Below are 5,043 nucleotides of genomic sequence, written 5' to 3' on the forward strand. Positions count from 1 at the left end.
CTTTCCAACAGCGGTTGTCCCGCAGGCGCGCGATGTTCCGTTCTCCCGATATCGGCTTAAGAGCATGACGAGCTGCGAGGCTGGCTAGAGCCACCCTGAAACGCTTCCCACTTTTCGGTGTCGTAGGTCGATTACCCGATGTCCGACTTAGTCGAAATTTTGTGTGCGCGTGCTCTGTTCCCTGCCCTACAACTTTCCGATTGAGACCAGCCGTCGATTTCCAGTGGTTAAGACGTCATCCTCGAAATTCCTGACACCGACCCCCGTTCACCGATTTTTGTCCCTGTCTTCAGGCTTGAAGCCCACGGCGGATCCGACTTCCTTTAATGGGCACACGCACTCAACATGAGCAACGCGTAGAAACTTGCCGCATCTTTCTACCCCTCTCGGTTCTCGAGTTAGAACACCGTGGCAACGGCGGTTCTCTGATACATGGGCCTGGGGCATTTTTTTCGATATCGGGTTCTTGCTGGCGTAGGAAGGTGATTGAGATGTGTTTTTGGAGAGGAAAACGTCCTCTTTCCGATAGCGTTGGTCCCGTCTTCGCGCGACTTTCCGTTCCCTTGCTACATTCCGAGGAGCGCCTGGGCGCCTGGGCCATGGCCTGGCGGGCAGGTGGCCTGCCTTCCTGCCGCTTCTGCGCTGCGGGCGGCGTCCATTTCGCTTGCAAGCTATGTTGCGTTCGCACGCCTTTTTCTGGCTCCCGTTGCCTCGCGTTCCGTCGTTGCTCTGGTGCCCGGGACTGCTGTGAATGTGTTTTTATGCCCTACTAGTGTTGCCTGGGGGTGCTTTTTATGTGTGCACCCTGGAAGATAGGTCCAGAAGCCTTGCGATTTCTTAGATTAAAGGTGAGTTCTATGTTTGTACGATTCGTGCAACTTTTGTTTGGTATCATTCCTAGCGTGTGGGTTCTATTATTTTATGCTAGCAGTGTGATTATTACCCTTTTGATTCCTACTCTATGCTTTATCTTTCAGCTAAGTGTACTCGTGACCCTACCAGCACTTTTCAAGGTGAAGATGCAACATCGTCAGTGGCCCCGTTACTAATGTCTAATCTATGAATTTGAGATACTTTCGACGTATTCATTGCGGTGAACAACGCGATTGGGACAGCACACTCACGACGTGGGAAGGTCACAGAAATGTTGAAAGACATCAGGTAAGTTACGCTAAACTGCGTTTCAGAGCTCTTCAGTGACTTGTGTTTACTGCGAAACAGATTGGGCATACGCTTCACCCGTGCAACTTCGTCATGTGCTCCACGGCAGCACAAGCCTTTACGGCTGTGCCACTGTATGTAAAAAATGCTGAGTGATTTTAATAAGGAATTTGCAGGGAAGTACAATGTGTCGCACCTTGTTGACTCTTTCTCTTTTACAGATGTGTGGAAACGTCGTAGCGGATGAATGTGAATTATGGATCTCCAAGTGGCGCCGCCCGCGTCATTTTCAAGGTTTTACCCGTTTTGAAGGTACGTAGTGAATGTGCGAGGCATTCACGTTCCTACTACGTGGTTATCCATGCGTTTCCAGTCTTCGCAGGCAATAGGAGATATGCGAAATGAAGCGCCCTCTCTTGCCCGTTAGCGAAAACGCGCTCGCGCCATTTTCGTCGAGGCGATGCTTGGAAAGCATGGCCCCGCTGTTCCGTGTACACGGTTTGCGTTGCCCCTGAGTAAGTTTGACTGAATAGTAGCAGCAGAAAGGGGCTTCTGTTGTCATCCTATGTGTAAGCGCCTCATGTACCACTGCGTTAGTAATAGTTTGTTGTGCAGCAAGGCAGCAGCCGGCAGCAGCCGGCAGCATAGTGTAAACGACACTGCAACAGTGATTTCCCCAGAAATTCACTGCTGGGGGGGTGCCGAGCTTTGAAGGGGGGGGGGGGTATGTTTGGTGAAGGTTCCACTTACGGACTTTTTCTTAGACACGGAAAGAATCGTGGGACAATGGTGACATATCTGCACAGCTTTCCCGTTTTACTTGTACATGTTATTACGTTAGAACACAGTGCAGTATAATACAGATTCATTATGAACGGCATTTCAACATTAAGATGCATAATCACACGACCGATAAAGAAAAAAGACTAGCACCTTGTCTCACGAAGCTCAATGAATACCTAGCAACCAACGGTGAAAACCTTAGACGAAAAAAGCAGAATACCTTGCGCAAATGGTTCTTGATGATCCACATTGAGTTTGCGTGCCCGCACGCATTTTTGCTCCTATATGCGCGCAATATATGCATTGAACAGTCACTTACAAATCATTTTGGACAAATGCATGGTACGATCATCTGCATGACTGGTCCTACAGCCCAAGTTTGACAGTACGGATGTAATTCGCTGCGCCGGACTCACTACCAGAACGTGTTGGTAGCTGAGCTGGGTGGGGTCATCTGAGAAACTTCAGGGGGGTGTTGCAAAAATGCAGGGAGGGTGTACACCCCCCCCTGGGGGGGTGTAGGGAAATCCCTGCACTGCAAGCTTTTCGTTCTGCTTAGTAAAGAATCGTCTGATTACAATAACTTTTTGTCGTGAAAAGGACTTCGTATGTCGAAACTCTGAAGAACAAAACACAATGTTATTTAGTAATGATGAAGGTGTCACCGAACTGCTGCGCGAAGCTGTACTAGGAGGAATAAAACGATAAAAGGGTGCCTATTCATGAATCGCTGTAACTGAGCACTAGGAAGAAAATGACATGAAGAAAAAACCTGAAGTGGTACCCTGTAGTTGAGGCTACTATCGGACCAGACTAAAGCTTAACGAGTAAAGCTTAACATTCTCGATCATGCAGAATTAATACGCGTATGCAGTCACTTTAGAATCAGACATTTGACGCTCGTTTATGCACCACTGATGCAGAACCTGAGTGGCAGACCCATAATGTGATATGAGTGATCCTGATTTGACTTTTTGTAAAAACACTGAACTTACGGTGAATTGTATCATAACCCGCAGCTCAATTGTCAAATGTGATAGATGGGAATATTGTTTTGCATATGTACCTAGTGCGCTCTCTTGACGTACATCCTAACTCCAAATAAGCATGTGCACAATAATTTGCGGTCTCTACATGTGTTCTCTACTGTGTTCCAGTTTCTCGTGCACAAAGGAAAGTAAGAAAAGAAATTAGTCGAGCCACTAAATAGGCCAGAACGCGAGAATAGGACATCGTCTATGAATATTTGCTTTTAAATCTTATTTGTGTTTGTGTGTGTGTTAATAAGGAAGATCACTTCTTGTAGTTGAACAACGTAGGATAAAACCACTCCTATTACAGGTTCAGAATCATGGCATTTATGTTGATCAAATATTTATTTATTAAATAACATAAATAAATGTTGGTCATGAAGTCACATGCTCGACAAACGGGTCAAGTCGTGGCTTAAGGAGAGCAAGCAGCATTGATAGAACTAGATACTTTCTAACATCTAAATCTGAAACCTAGTAGTATATCGTCTAATTATATATCACAACTACCAAACGCAGCAGCACTACAACCGTGGCATGGTTCCCAGAATCTCAAAACATTAGCGAAGTGATTGCTCTGCAGAGTGCGGCAAATGGTATGAAAAACTCATGCATCAAGATACCCTTTTATAAGACCAGTATCTCATTTAATCTTACCATCACAATAGCAGATAAACTAAAAAGTACCCTGTTGAAAAAACTCATATAATTCTGTATGTGAAAAGAAATGAGCAATTTAGAAATACAATGAGCAGTATGAGCAACGTTATGCGCAGTATGTGGAGGCCAAGGACGCCATATATGTGTATTGCAGAAAACAAAATAAATGTAAATGCCGAACGTCGATGATAAATGCCGTGTGAGATCTCGCTGAAAATTGAATCGGCCGGAAAACTGTAGGACTATATTCCTGCTGCTGAGACTACTCTTCTGAACTGTTTGTCATTCGTACATTCCGCCGAAATGTTCTGTACTCCACCGAGAAGTCGTGCTTCAAAAATTGCGGCCGTGGATTCCTCTAGCGGAACACCTTCAAGCCGCGCTGCAGCTCGTGAGAGATCTGCCCTAGCCATGGCGGTCGGGAGCGGCGCACTCGACAGATGGCGCTATTTCGCATATCTCCTATAGGGCTGTTGATAGGGAGAATGCTAGACGACTGCAGACTGCAACCATAGGCGCTGTGTCTAAAGGTTTGCGTATACGTCGATGCGTACTTCACAGTGACATTTTGCTGTAGCAGTGTTTTTGAAATTACATTTCTTGCAGGTTAAGCTCACATGACGCGGCAGGGAAGGGAGTCCATGGCGAAAAGTGAATATAGCCGAAGTTGGATAGCGATAATTTTTGCTCACGAAAGGCAAGCTGGACACATCGCAAATCCCCAGTTGTACGAAACAGTGCTGCATGGTCGTCGGTTATGTCAGTGCTTCAACATATGTTTCAGCGTCGCTCTTCGGACATTGCGGGCATATACCGTTAAGTTTTTCCCCTTGTGGACCGATGCTGCGTGTGTTCATGGACATCATGTTTTCAAAGACATGTAAGTTCTCAATAATAATGCGAAAAAAATGCTGGTCATGTTACGCTGTGATATAATACCTGGTGACGTAATACGATGCTATGACGCTCAGTTTCATACGAAATAAAGTGTTTGATCTAATGTTGCTTGTTTGTGCCACTCATACGCACTGCTGTGCGGTGTTGATGTTCAGAGAACGCCAGTAAGCCTGGCTAAGGCACGGGAAAAAGGTCCACTAGAGGTCCGTAACAGGTCGTCATTGACGTACTATGGACTTCCTTGGGACGTGCGCGGATGTTATTTTGGCAGTTCTGAGTACGTCCCAAGTATATCAAAATTATGTTTCAGGATGTCCTCAGGATGTCTTCATCGTCCTGAGGGTAACGTCATGTAGACGTCCTTGGGACATCGGTGGTTTACTGGGTAAAGAAGTTCCACCATCATAGCTCTACCAAATAGTTCGTTCTGTATGAGAACCACAACCCATTTACCGCAATTACCCGGTCACTGCGGCAATAAGAATGATCCGATGGGTTCTCACACTCCTGG

At 46.0% G+C, this 5,043-nt stretch overlaps 1 long non-coding RNA gene across 1 annotated transcript; it reads left to right on the forward strand.

The window, feature by feature from the left end:
- Window positions 1-1,076: 1,076 nt before the first annotated feature.
- Window positions 1,077-1,453, forward strand: LOC135376529 (uncharacterized). The gene is made up of 3 exons (XR_010417730.1): window positions 1,077-1,161; window positions 1,222-1,295; window positions 1,383-1,453. It is a non-coding gene; the product is annotated as an uncharacterized LOC135376529 (long non-coding RNA).
- Window positions 1,454-5,043: the final 3,590 nt, after the last annotated feature.

The sequence above is a fragment of the Ornithodoros turicata genome, chromosome 1 (genome assembly GCF_037126465.1).
Source record: "Ornithodoros turicata isolate Travis chromosome 1, ASM3712646v1, whole genome shotgun sequence".
Lineage (NCBI taxonomy): Eukaryota > Metazoa > Arthropoda > Arachnida > Ixodida > Argasidae > Ornithodoros > Ornithodoros turicata.